Source organism: Balaenoptera acutorostrata, chromosome 8 (genome assembly GCF_949987535.1).
Source record: "Balaenoptera acutorostrata chromosome 8, mBalAcu1.1, whole genome shotgun sequence".
Taxonomy (NCBI): Eukaryota; Metazoa; Chordata; class Mammalia; order Artiodactyla; family Balaenopteridae; genus Balaenoptera; species Balaenoptera acutorostrata.
In genome coordinates, this window is record NC_080071.1 from 18,116,093 (window position 1) to 18,131,039 (window position 14,947).

The window sequence follows — 14,947 nt, forward strand, 5'->3', positions numbered from 1 at the left end:
AAAATCAGATATATGGTCTTTACAACAGGATTGCTATCAGGTCATTTGTGTGTCATAAAACCTCTCCCCTAAACTTAGTATATTAATGATATGAGTAGATCCCCCCAAAATGACTAATTTATGATCAAGAAAGATAAATTTTACCTACCTATGAACAATTTAAATGGTCTTTCCCTCTCAATGTAATGCTATTCTCATTATTAAAGAATTAAATCTTTCCTGAATAATTTTGAGGGAAAAAATAGTGAAGCAATTCTGTTTTACTCAACAGAGAAATAGTACAATGTGTTATTGTAATCTGACTTGTATCCTACTTGTAAGGCCCTGGAAATTATTATTTTAAATTATGATGTTAGATTAGATTTTCTACAGCTTAGTATATTGTAAATGTAACATAATTGCTAAATGCAAATGAGATACTGTACAACTTTTCCATAGAGTTGTTCATGAAAGCCAAGCATTTTACATATTACAGTCAAGTGCATGTTATTATCAAGAAACACATTATAATGAAGTTCAATTTAGTATAAAGACAAGATACTGTAGCTTTATAATGGGTGACAGTACAGTAGTGTATGTATGTACACAGAAAATCTGCCACCTTCAACTATGAAGGGCATTAAATATGCCAGGAGTGACAGCACCGCACTTTAAAAATTTCCACTTGCTCCTATTACTTCATGTCAAAGTTACACTTGAAAGTTATTTTATCTCCCAAAGACTGACCAATGTTTTATTGCCAAATAAAGCCCGAGATTCATCCAGTAACATTCTAGGGAGATGTGAAGGAGGTAAATTCCTCTTCTTAACATTAAGGGTAAGGAGTTCCTATTTCATTCATCTGTAACTAGCATTAATTGCTAATTGCCTTTTTATATGTGAATACCTTATCTTTCAACTATATTTCAAATGGAAGAGGAAAACAGCTATACCTTGCCCTCCTTTTTCCTAACCCAAAGTGGATTTGGTATCAACTCATATCTAGCTGTACAAGATAGGGTATTAATTTAATCTCCTTGCAGATAATTTTCTTTCTCTAAAAAAAAAAAAAAAAATAGCTCACACTAGGCTATCTCTAAAGTTTCTTAAAAATCAGAGTCTATGAAATATGACCGAATAATTGTTCCAAAAAATAACTGTGATCTGATTAAATTGAGCAAAGAAACTGTTAGAAAGCAAAGCTCTATGGAGGAAGTACATAAGTACACAAACCATGGTATCACAAACAATGGCACTATTTAACATCATAGTATTCTGTGAACTCTCAAAACCACTCTTACAGTTGGTGAGGATAAACCACACAGCTGCCATCCAATCATACTGAAGTATATGGCCCTGCCTAACACATCTCATCTTCATACAGATCGTGGGGAGACAGTCTTTGGAAGAAGAGGGAGGTGAAAGCACAGCAATTAGTACTACTAGTAAAATGGCCTACAAATTATAAAAGAAAATTTCTCAAAGATATATTTCTTACTGTTTCTAATCACAGTGTTCATTAAATAAAGCACAATTTTAAAAAGAAAAAAGAAAAGATCAGGGACACCAATGGGCTTGTTACATGCAGAAGAAACCAGCTCAAAAGCAATTCATTATTAATGCCTGAATATTCTTGCTAAACAGTTCTGATTATTTCACAAGAAAGAGGTCAAGGTAGTGGAGAAAGGGATTTAATCAAATAAACTTTCAATCTCTCTCCAAATAGCATTTTCATCCAGCTGCATGTAAATTCATCAGATGACTAGCCTCCAAAAGCACAGGCAAGGTTAATCTGCTATGACTGTTAAAACTTCTATGATATGCCTATTGAATAAAGATTTAAAATGGGATGAACCGTGCAAGTTACCCCAAATTAGATTTTTTTTTGCTCATAACATACATGAAATTTCCACTGTTAAAAACAAATAAACTAAATTTCTTCCATCTAAATTAGAGATTTAAATCTTCCATCTACTTTATTAATTTCTTAAAAAAGGTTCTTTATGATGTTGTGTAGGTTTCATTTACTGGGATTTTTAGGACTTCCCACCCTCAGGTTCCAGGAACCCAAAGTATTTCTACTCTGGATGAAATTAGCTTAAAAACCTTAAGACCTACGAAATCATATAAAAGAAGAAGTTTATAATAAGTTTTACAATATTTTTAAAATCATGTTGATTTACTTTTACTTATATGCAATATTATAAAATTCATCATATTTTTATCCAAAGGCAATATCACTGGCAAACATTACCAAGTGTGTTGATGATTTATTACTTAAAAGATAAATGTAATTTCAATTTCCAATTTTCAAAATGTAAAAATGTATGAAGATAATATCAGTAAAAGGGTATATTAGCATGCATTTTCACAGACAAGGAAAATGCATATGAAGATAAAATAACTGCAGACACAATTTTACTGATATATTTTTATCTACTTCATTCTCCATGAAACTTTACAACTGTGTATAAATATATTATAAAAATTAAAATAATGTTTTAAGATATAGCAAGGTATTCAATACATTCTACTTTGAGAATGAAGAACTCTGAATTTATTTTCTAAAAAAATATAGAATTATGCTATATATAGATGTTTCTAGAATTTTTTAAATGTTAAACATAAATAATATTTGACCAAAATATGTAATTTACCTTCAGTAATAGATAATTGAAATGGAATTTTTTAAATAAAGCCAGTATCACAATTGTGAACCTATAAAGATTTTTAAGGCATCCGTGATCTCTTCACTAATTGAATGTTCATTTTGTAGATTTTTTAATTTATAGTTCCAAAATCCATATGAAAACATATTATACCATGGTAATGTTTAATTCAGGCTATTGCTATTTCAATAACCCTTAACATTGCCTTTCTTTCCTGCTACATTTATACAATTTCTTTTGTGTTGCATATTTCATTTCTATATTTAAGAAATCATGCAGCAGTTAATAAATCTTCTACCAAAAAAATCAAAGTGTTTTTCTGCTGGCATTTTTGGCATTCTTAGCTCTCAGCACCTTTCTTGAGTCTTAGACACCATTTTACATGAAGATAATTTCTAAAAAGCAAAATAGAACTGTCTAATTAAGGGCTGTGCGATTGGCTAGTCCGTGGTCTCTGTGACAGTTGTGACAAATACACATATTGGCACAGCCCTAACCTCACTTCACAGTTGGCAACACAAAGATGGTATTTTCAGAAATGTGGAGAACACTCTGATACAAAGCTTCACCTTGTCTAGTGCTATTCCATTTAATTTTTTATTAACTGCCTGAACATATGCCATTCTAGAAGAGGGTAATAGTTACAAAATGTCAGCAGAAACATTTAAACTGCTAAAATGTAAATGATTTTATAAATTTGTAATGAAAGGTAATTGGCATGTGGGAAAAGTAACAGAAAAACAGATATGTGTAAATGCAAAACTGGTACAAAATACATCTTATGAGTTGAAGGTAGGAAAACCTAAGTATATTTTAATGAGTACTGTAAGTAGTATTTAAATAAAATTAGATTCATAAGCAGAAAATGTGAATTCTATAATATTTTATTTTCTAACATTAGGAAAGTTCATAATAATGACAAGAACTCATAGAACTTTAATGTGCTAAATTCAGTAAACAGTAAGACTTTAAGATGCTTCACCTCATTTAAAAAAAACAAATAAATCAAAGTAGGATAATATAAATAAAAAGTGTCCCTGGTATCAGCACTATAACTCTAAAAGCACAATATTCAAACGTGATTAGCTTGTTTCTTTACTTTCCACTACAATGAAAAACTATTTAGTGATTAAGCCCTTCAGCAACATAATGCTGGGTCAGTACTTTCAGATATGTCAAGAAGACGACTCCGGCAAGGAACTGAGTATTTCCTCAGCCACCACACAGAGAAACCGCCTTCCAGTTAGGTTTGCGGGCAACCATCTTTAAATGCTTGAGCTGTTCTGCGTGGCCATGACAAGATTTGCAATTCTCTACGTTTATTTACACACCATCACCCCAACTAGACATCACATAGAAGTGGCATGGTCACAGCTGACCCCAGGGTAGTCCCTGTCTCTGCCGATCCAATTTCATCGTGCTCTGCAATTGAACTGCAGTCATACAGTAGAGGATGTATGCACAGGACTCCGTGCCACAATAAAATTAGCAGAAGCTTGTCAGGGGGCATTTTCCTGTTTTACCGTGACAGACCCTGGACAAATAAGTCTGCTTTCCAGAAATCCATAGAGGTCTGGCTCTCTTGAAATGTATATGAGCCCAGCATATTTGTGTCACAGTGTTCTATATGGTAAGCGTGTTACGTGATAGAGAACAATGTTAAGTCTTTGCTGTGGTTTTTTCGTTGTCTTCACAGTTTTCAGGGCACTTAAATTGCCTATGAAGAGACAACTCATTTTTGATTTGTAGAAAAACAGCTTCTGTTTATTACTAGTAACTAAGAAAAAATTTATTCCTTCAGAGAAAAGATACAGCACAGATCTATTCTATTTTGAAAGAAAAAGCTCAAAGAGAATTTTTTTTTTGCAGTTTGATAAGTCAAGCTTCAAAAGTCTCTTTCTTGACCCCTCATTTTACCTGTAAGAATTAGTTATACCACAAGGAAAATCTAAGAATACACACATTTAAAATATGCTTGTAAATAAATTTAAATGATTTTTTTTTTTTTTGGTTTCAGATGAAATGTTAAAAGAATAATGTGGTAAATAGATACATTTTACCATTTTGGGGTAAAACATTTTAAAACATAATATGTTTTGTAATCCAGCCTAAAGTAATTTTATTAGATATTCTGTGCAGTTCTTATATCAAACATTCTCAGAAGCCCTGGGATCATTTTATATTCACTGGAAGACAGAAAGAAATCCAAAACCTAGTTAAATAAATTGTTCATTTATTCCTTCCCTTTTATGCACCAGGATCTACATGTGGTCATTAATTATAAAGAGACTATTATAGCACCATATTTTCATTCAATACGATGTCCTGGTATATATCAAAGAAGTCCCATAATTAAAACAGAAGGGCCACAATGACAATTAAAATTACAATCTATATGGGGAAAGAAAGTACAGTTCTGCAATTTTTCACCCTGTCACACTGTCAGCTGCATGGAATATTCTGGTCACGTCTCTTGTAAAGCAGCCTAAATTCTTCTTCACCAATGCAACCTCAAAAGCATTATCAGCACCTAAGCAAAAGCCTACGCAAGTATAATTTAATACGAAGCCACAGTTTGCAAGTAATAGCGTATAAAGTGATATTTAAGTGGTGTTTTAAGCACACTTCTGATGGCTACAGCCGCTTTTCCCTGGTAAATGCGTTTTCCTTTGAGTAGTGATTATGAGTCCTAGGTGAAGAGGTCCTGTGTGCAGGTCTGTCTGTAAGCCTTACTTCCAGCTGCCAATCTTTACTTCACAGTGAAGAAAAAGCCACATAGCACCTTGTTCTTACTCTTGTATGCTGTCATCCCCTGAGCCTGATAACACAAAATCATTTCCACATAACACTTTCCTGCTTCTGCCTCTTAAACCTTGAGACCTACACATTGTGCATGCACTTGCACCCTTGGCAATCGGCTCCCTGGAAACCCCTTCCTTTGAACCATCAGAGTCTCCTTGCGGACTATTTTTAACACTCATCTTGGTAAATATCTGCATTAATGGAGTACAAAGCTTTCTGGTAGCAATATGTATTTGCTACAATTTATTGTCTATAAAAGTCACGAACAGTGAATTATTACTCTTAAAATTGTGTTTTTCTTTATAATAACTTTAAACTGAGCACTCATATATGAAGCATGCAATGGAGATGGAGAAGGTTTTGTATAATAAAACTGTGACATGGTCATTTTTTCCAGTTTTGCATTACAGAGACACACTCATGCATGGTGCTTTTTAAATTCTTATTATGTGGGAGGTCAGGGGGTCGAATGTCAGAAAGTACTGTTAATTTCACGGGGTTAGGGGAAAGTAAATTCCGAGGGAATACAGATCACTTAGCACAGAAAACCAGCTCCTCTGAAGTTTGGTTTTACATTTGTTAGCCATATTCTTCAGCTGACGAACCATTGAGACCACGGTGACATTCTGGTCCCAGATATAATGGCTTGACATGCTGCAGTGAGACTGTGATTCCGTCGCCCTGCTCCCTGTGCCAGCCTCAGCCTTCCTCTGAATCATTGAAGCACTAAAACTCCACACAACTGGAACTGAACAAAGCATGTTGCCATTTTGGCTGTGATGTTTAAATTATAGAGAAAGCAGTCAGGATGTCTTAAAGTTCAATCTGACAAGAAATGTAAAATATATTTCTGTCTTCATTCTCCGGGAAGGTAGCATCTTACACTGTGCTGTATCACTACCCAGAGTCCTTTTAAAGTGGTTCATAATAGAACATCAAAGACCAAATTCTTGCATTTCAGGGATTTTTAAGTAATCAAAAAGACATCTTAGCACTGGCCAAAGTTTCGTGGGGAAGAGAATGACCTAGATAATATGGTTTTATTCAGTTGGCGGTGGAAGGATATAGTTCCTTTATTTTACTATTTGTTCTGAGAGACAAAGTTAACATGCTGGCAGGGATATACAAGGCACAGGTTACACAACTCACCACCAACGACGAGGTAAAACAATGGCCCGTTTTACCGTTAGGATAGATGAGTAATAACCCAAATATGTGTTAATGTGAACTTTGGTAAAACCTGCAATTTTATTTAAATATAGTTCACTGGGCCAGTACAGACAGATGCTGATAGGTTTGGTTGGGTAGTTTTGTTTTTATTAGTTTTTTTTTTTTAAATAAGATTTTTCAGACTCAAAACTCAAACTGGGCTCAGCTGCCCCCTTATAATTAAATTTTAATGACTTAGGCTGAGTGTTTGTGTTTTGGCAGCATGCTTAATAGTGTTAGCATTTAAATGGTTACAACTAGACTTTGAAGAGAGGCAAACCCATAGCAAGTCATAGGTGAAGCTTCTCCAAAGAAGCTCTGATTTACTGGGATGCTGTGGGATTTAGTGGGACAGCTAGCCACAGGTCATTCGGTTATAGTAAGTCATTAAAAATGAATTAGAATAAAATGCTACATACTCTAAATTCCACAGTAGCCTGAGGGCCAATGCTTTTCAGTTTTAACACTTTTTCATTAGAAGTAACAGTTTTATATGTTTTCGTATGCCAAAGGGTCTACTGGTAGGTAAATAAAAGCAATATGTGGTCTGCTCATAAAATCACCCTTTCTCCCAAAACGCCAGGGACAATCTAGGGTATCCATTTTAATCAGTTCTTTTTTTAAGAATTATTATTAACTTTGCAGTGGTATATTTCACAGGTTTCCTTTTTGTAATTAAAATCTTTTTTTCCTCTCAAATCCTCTTTCCAGCAAGCAGCCTGTTGCCTGAAGTTTTAATCCTTCATTACTAGTTAAAACAAAATCACCAATTAGGCACATGAACACGTCTGTATTAATCTCATTAAGGTGATGGCACCAAATAAATTGGAACTATTTTTGTGCTTTTACTGTGTTCCTATGGCTTTATCAGGCCCTGTGGTCATATACAAAGACCTCGAAGCTTAGTCATTTAGAGTCATTCGGTTGTGGACTGAATGTGGCATTACCATCTATGGCTGAAAATTGCTTTCAGCTTTTAAACTGCACTGACTAGTCTGTAGTTAATCTTAGATCATTCACTCGCAAAATTAAATGAGCCAGAACGATGGTCTTTTTTTTTTTTTATAAAATAATACATCACAAAACACTTATTTGCCCTGCCCAAAAGAGAGATCAAATTCATTTAAAATCCCATAAACCAGAGTTGTGAATTTTTAATTTTATTCAGTAGCAGAGAAATAGAGGGTAAGCTATCTTTCTATAGCACATCATTGCTATAAATTTACATATGGAACATGGTTTGATGCTTAACCAACCTTTAATCTACTTTTGATGTATATACTTCTACTTCAATGTGGTCATGTGACATCCTTATTAATGCAAATGTAAAAAATTGTTTTGGATCTCTGATATAATTAGCCATAAGCCATATTAAAAAAAGAGAGAGAGAGTGTGCTTACTTGAGTCACTGGAGTTGCATATAAAGTTATCATCACAGAAGAATAACCTTAAGAAACTAAGTTTAAAATTTTTACTTCATTCATTCTTATATTTTCTGCCCAAGTAACTATGGAGGACCATTTTTCTATACGAGTGATAGTCAACTAAGATTTGATTGCTAAATAATTCGTTTTATAGGAGTAAAACACTTTAATATTCGAAGGATTTTTATCCTGCTTCTTGTAAAAGTAAAATCACATTGAGAGAAAAGTGCTAACTGAGGCAAAAGGGGAAATGTAATACTTCTTATCCTGATTAGCATATATTTCAATCATTTCAAATACATTGTCTTTTAAATGAATGTGCATTTTCTTGTGGTTGGTTCCCTCCTTTCTTACTGCCCTACCCCACATTGTGTGTCAAATGTCTATGTTTTGATTTTGGCAGCCACTAATGTTAGGGTCCAAACAACTTGAGCCACTGCAAATGAGGTGAAGGTCACCTCATAATGCCAGATGGGGGGAAAAAGTTTGGATATTTGAGGGGCTGACCCAGTGAGTACCCTGGTGTATGACAGAATGCTAAGGTTAGATATTGGAAAATAAGGTTCATGCTACTCTGTCACTGGGGCCAGTGCAGGCTGCTTGCTTGACAGAGAAGGTGGTATGTGGTCTGGACCTCAAGAAAAAGGAAGTCAGCCACCCAGATCAAAAATTACCCTGTCGACCATCCAAAAAAATGATTCTGACATCAGCTTAGCGAGACAGGAAGAAAATGATTTTTTTTAAAAAGTTAAGATTGTACTTTATTCTAGGAGAGTCTAGGGAAATTCACAGATCGATCACAATATGATGAATGGAAGTTCCTGAATTAAGAATACAATTGCCAAAACCACATTGGCGACATCTCTTCATTTTTACTACGTGTTGCAAGTGCACATGACTCAAGTTGTGCAATTCTGGAAGCTAATCACTCATTGTTTTTAAAAATATAGTGTTATAAGAATAAGTACAATAAAATAAAATGCATTTCTATTGATTGTTCTCTTTAAACAAAAGCAAATTGACTGAAATTGATAGAAGCCATTCATTGGTTATCAATTATTTTCCCAGCTATGAACATGTCTTTCTATTTAACTTGTAATAACTTAGAAAAAAGGTTTCAGTGACCAAAACAGCATACTCATTTTTATTGAGACTGCCCTTCCTGTCTTAAAAACTTTCTTGAGACTCCTTGACCTGATTCTAACTATAACTGCATTCCTTAAATCTTATTATATTGCTACTTTAAAACAGATATTGGGTTTATATTTTTCAATAAATTCTAATGATTTAAAAGGATCCCAATCTATTCAAGATTTGTCCCTTTTCTGAGACTATAGATGAAGCAAAACATACATATATATATATATATATATATATAATCAAATATCAGGTGACCATTCTAAATACTGCACAGTATTAGTTTTTCCATCTCAAGAAAAATATCTGCATATTGTTGTTTATTCTGTAAAATATTCCTTTTTTTAATAGCCTGAACCAAATAATTTCTCATTTTTACAGGCTTCACTTCACTTTTCTCACAGTGAATAAATTGCAACTTATTTCCATGAAATTCACAGATGACACAGATCTTTATTTTGCATAAAGGCATAAAGAAGTGTCTAATATCTTCAATATTCATCTGCTAAGTGGACATTTGCATTGGGTTAGAACGGAAAAAGAGCCCCAACCCTCCCGCAGTGACAGCTGTACAAAGGGATGACATCTGACAGCTGTGACAGTGCTGAAGGGAAACTCAGATGACTTGCAGCATCCATGATCCAATTACAGCACACATCCCTCTGACAGACCCAGCAGCTTGACTCCAGCGTTTGGAAGGACAGTATTGATCTCTTGTCAGAAACCAGTTGCCTGCCTGCAATTGTGCGCTGCTGAACTTTGAAAAGCTATAGTACCCTCTTAAATGATAGGGGCAGTCAGGTTATAGTATTCAGGTACAAAGAGAGGTGCAAAGGGTATCTGCTAAATGCTCTAAACTTGAACAAATCATAACAATATGACAGTCCAATCATACTCAAGGAGCCCAGCTGATCTAGCTGGCTACTGTCTGTGCTAATGGAAAGACAGCTCTTTGTGTTTAGTGGGATGATCTTACTTGATGAAAAGGCCACTGCAATTAGTGCATGCTGGTTGGCTGTGCTAGGTGACAGCAGCATGGATGGTATAATGGCAGCTGCCAATAACCCTAACTTCAAGAAAACAGACAATTAGGACTTTGATCCTAACGCTTTAGTCCTCTACTCCAGACCTCTGCTCCGCTTTTACTGTAAACCTCACAAGGGCAATGTGGTACAACCTCACCAAACAGAACAACTTGGTCAAGGGGTCAGTTACCTTTCTCCTCTTGACTTGTGTACCTGCCTTCCTTTAGGAGAGAGAAAGAGAGAGGGGGGAGAGAGACGTACGCAAAACGTAACAAACATAAATATCTCCTTTCAACTATAGTTTAAAAGAAGCTAATATATGAGCATAAATGCTTTAAGATGCAAAAATTTTAAATACACTTTAAAAATAGGGTGGTAAAAACAGGATGCTAAACTTTAAAAAAAGACGTTTCTAATGGCAAGTGAGCTAATGTTTTAAGACATATGTAGGACTGACTATTAAGAAATTAGTATAAAATAAATAGGATACAAGGATGTAATGTATAGCACAGGGAATATCACCAATATTTTATAATAACTTTATATGGAGTATAATCTATAAAAATATTAAATCACTATGTTGTACACATGAAACTAATACTTAAATATTGTAAGTCAACTATACTTCAATAAAAAAAGAAATTACTAAAATACTAAAATAGTTAAAAGTTATCTCCAGCTTATCTTTATTATTTTAGGATTGGATGAAGATAGATGAAATATTCTGAAGACTCAGCATACACAAAATTTATAATGCAGATTATTTTAGTGTTTTTCATCAAGTGCAGCTCCAGAACACTTAGTAAAGCACTTAGGTAGCAGTGAAACAAGTTAAATTAAATACTGGAGCACACATACAAACACAAATTATACCAGTATAGGCAAATCTATAATTAGAAAAATTAAGTTTAGTGCTCACTTCAGCAGCACATATGCTAAAATTGGACATATACAAAGAAGTTTAGCATGGCCCCTGTGCAAGGATGACACCCAAATTTGGGAAGCATCCCATATTTTTAAATGAATATTCTTTCTTTCTTTTTTTAAAAATTTATGCATTTATTTATTTATTTTGGCTCTGTTGGGTCTTTGTTGCTGTGCGAGGCTTTCTCTAGTTGCGGTGAGCGGGGGCTACTCTTTGTTGCAGTGTGCAGGCTTCTAGTTGCGGTGGCTTCTCTTGTTGCGGAGCACAGGCTCTAGGTGCACGGGCTTCAGTAGTTGTGGCTCGCAGGCTCTAGAGCGCAGGCTCAGTAGCTGTGGCACATGGGCTTAGTTGCTCTGCAGCATGTGGCATCTTCCTGGACCAGGGATCGAACCCCTGTCCCCTGCATTGGCAGGCGGATTCTTAACCACTGAGCCAGCAGGGAAGCCCTGAATATTCTTTTTATACCTCGAACTTAGACTGTTTCTTAACTTTGAAAGTTTTTTCTGTAATTGTGGATCAGGTAGTAAGTATTATTAATTCTAGGTAAGTAGTTACTGGAAATCAAAACCCAGAGGAAATATTACTGTTCAAATTTCATTAAATTGCAAGGATTTAAAAAAAATGAAAAAAAATTAAGTCTGTATCAGTCTCAGATCCTTTCTAATGGAACGAATATAATGGCAAAACTGGAAAACTAACCTTATATAAAACATTTTATATTTCAAATAAGGTATGGAAACTAGAGTTTTGAAAATGAACAGAGAACTAGAGAACAAAAGATGAAAAAACAAACTTTGGGAGAGCTTTAAAGCAGAGAAAAACTGTGATATAATAGCATCTAAGATAAATGAAGACAAAGAACCAATGTGCTTCAGCAATACAAATCCTTAATTACATGCAAAATACTCCAGTTCACTCGTATGTAAATTAATGCTAATTAAAACACATGAGATCACCCTAATATAAATTGAATAACACAAAATTAGTGAGAGTATGGAGAAACATTCTCTTCTTGATAGAAGTATAAATTGTAGCAGTCTTTCTTAAGATTAATTCAGAAATATGTATCCAAAATCCATATTACTTTAATTAGAAACATTCTTCACTTCACAAAGAATTGTATGAAAGAACATTCATTGAAGTGTTATTTATAATGGGAAAAAAATTAAAACAACCTAACTACCCAGTAGGAGGGGATTAACTATATCATGATAAAGTAGAATAATATACAGCCAATTAAAAGAATGAAGTGGATTTATATAAGTTAATATGAATTTTTCCAAGATGTAAACATAATATTATCTTACTTGTATAAAAGTATACACAAAACAAACATATATGTATGTGTGTCTGTGTATTTGTACTTATATGAATATGTATAAGATATTTATATCTACCTATATATGCTTTGTGTATATTAACATTTCTAGACGTACAAACAAGAAACTGTTAATAATGGTTATCTATCATGAACTAGAGATGGTAAGAAGGCTCACTTTTAATTTACATTTCCTTACACTATCTGCATATATATTACTTTATAATTTTTTTAAACTAGTTAATTAAATTTTTTGTGTTAATAACCTCTTGCTACTAATATAAAACTAGCCATGACAGTTCTTCATGTAGATGGGAGACACACCAAGAAGAAAAATAGGCACATTTCCTAAAAGATATGCATGTTTAGAGATTTAAAATTATAAAGATAGAACCTAAACAATTTGTACTCTTCATTCCTTTAGTAAACATTATTAGACATCCATTGTTAGATTTAGGCTAGTTGGGGGACATGAAGAGTAATAAATAGTGTTCCTGCCCATAAGAATCTATGGTCTAGTTGAGAAGATTTAAAAAATAATAGTACAGTGAAAAATGCTGAGCATTAATGGTAGGCACAACTGGTTTAGAGTACAACACGTGGAGACATCTCGGTCATAGGACGTCAAGGAGCCATTCCTAGAGGACACTAGATTTAAGTCTCAGATGATGAATGTGGTCAGCCAAGTGAAGGAAACTCATGGACAGCAGGATTCGAAGTGCAAGAACCGCATGGGCAAAAGAAAAAGGGAGCATGTAGGCAGTCAATCATGACGATTTCTTAAAAACAAAAAGATTAATGGTGAGAGATAAATCTGGAAAGGAAAGTAGATATCTCAAAGGAAAAAAAGGGTACTTTCTGATCAAAAAGACCTGAAAATTTTCTCAATTTTTTCATTCATTAAAATAGTATAGAGATGCAGTTGTCCAAGTATGTTGAAAAATAAGAATTACCTGGACTTCAGGTTTAAAAAACCAGATTCTTGGGGTCCAACACAAATTCAGCAAATTTAACTGATAACCTACAGGTATAATAAGTATCCTGGTGATTGTTATTATCTGACAAGTTTAGAAAATTTCGGTAGGTTAGAATATCCATGATGCTGTTATCTTTAGCCAAAATTTGACCCACCTGAGAAAAAGCAAACAGATCAAATCAAAAATTTCATCTGTGAATTTATTTCTACAGTGACAAATGTTAAATGAAATATGTGACAATCTTAATTCCACCAAGAGCCTATTATGAGATAATTGTTTACTTCCTTGGCAAGTCAAACAATTATATTTCCTTGGAAGCATCTACTAGACAGAGAAGGTCCATATCCTCTATTTATCTGACTTTTCAGTACAATTTATTACTAATTCAAAGTGTAAGATGATATGAACTAATATTAGTTTTACCTCCTTCACTAAATAGATGAATAACTTCACCAATAATAATTGACTATATTTTAATGGTATCTGTTTCCTGTAAGTCTGGAAATACAGACCTCTTAAGACTAAACCACAGCAAAGAAAGAGAAAATATATTTCTAGTATCTTTACAGTCCTCAAGATGGTGAGCTTATTGGTTTGTGTATTATACTTCTATGGTCTAATTCTAGGCATTGGTCTTGTGGATCATTTAACATTGTTCTGCTCCATTTCAAAAGAATGTGCCCTTAAACCTGTCTATCTCTCAAATACCTGTCATTGGTTAGAAGGAGAGTGAGGGAAGAGTGTGGACAGTTTCATAGAAAAATATACAACTATTCAATTTAAATAAATTCAACTCAATTCAATTTAACAAAAACTTAAAGAACTCTATGCCAGGAATGCAAACCCATGAACCATGAACTGGAGTTTAAAGGTGTTACAGCTTGTTAGCAGAGATAAATATGTAAAGAGAAATAATAATTTAATGTTATGAACACAACAGAAATATATCCAAGGCACAGGACAGTGAGGATGATCTGATGGGAAAGTAGAAAGGAAGAGCATATTTATGAACCTAAGATAATTCTAAATAATAAATAAAAGTTCATCAGATTTAGAGGGTATTGGCAGAGGTGAATTCTGAGCAGAAAGAGTAGCATGTCCAAAAGTGCATGGAAGTGTGCATGTCAGAAAACTATAGCATTTAGTATTGATGGAATGTATGTTTTGAGGAGGAGAAGAAGAGACTCAGTCCTACTGAGTCTTTTTTCAAATTTGGAGGTGCAAGCACAGCAACATTATGGTGACAGTGCCGTACCTGTAACAATGGATACTGAACTTGGGAAGCTCTTAAGGAGCTTGAAATAGGTCAATAATATCCCTCAGCTTTTGGTTCTCTTCTTAATCTAAATGGTTTTGTAGGGATACAAATCTGCTATGGTAACCTGAAGACAATGCATGTAACCACATAGATCAATAGGCAATGCTTGACCAAGTTTTGATGAAATGCTTGACCAAGTTTTGGTGATATGCCCTGAAAATAAT

The 14,947-nt window shown here is 34.1% G+C and overlaps 1 protein-coding gene and 1 non-coding gene across 2 annotated transcripts in view; both read left to right on the forward strand.

Annotated features, from left to right (window-relative positions):
* Nucleotides 1-14,947, forward strand: part of LOC130708678 (zinc finger protein 665-like) — a 123,062-nt gene that overhangs the window by 42,622 nt on the left and 65,493 nt on the right. The window lies entirely within an intron of this gene.
* LOC114238064 (U6 spliceosomal RNA) lies at nucleotides 11,157-11,263 on the forward strand. Its single transcript, XR_003623492.1, has one exon. It is a non-coding gene; the product is annotated as a U6 spliceosomal RNA (small nuclear RNA).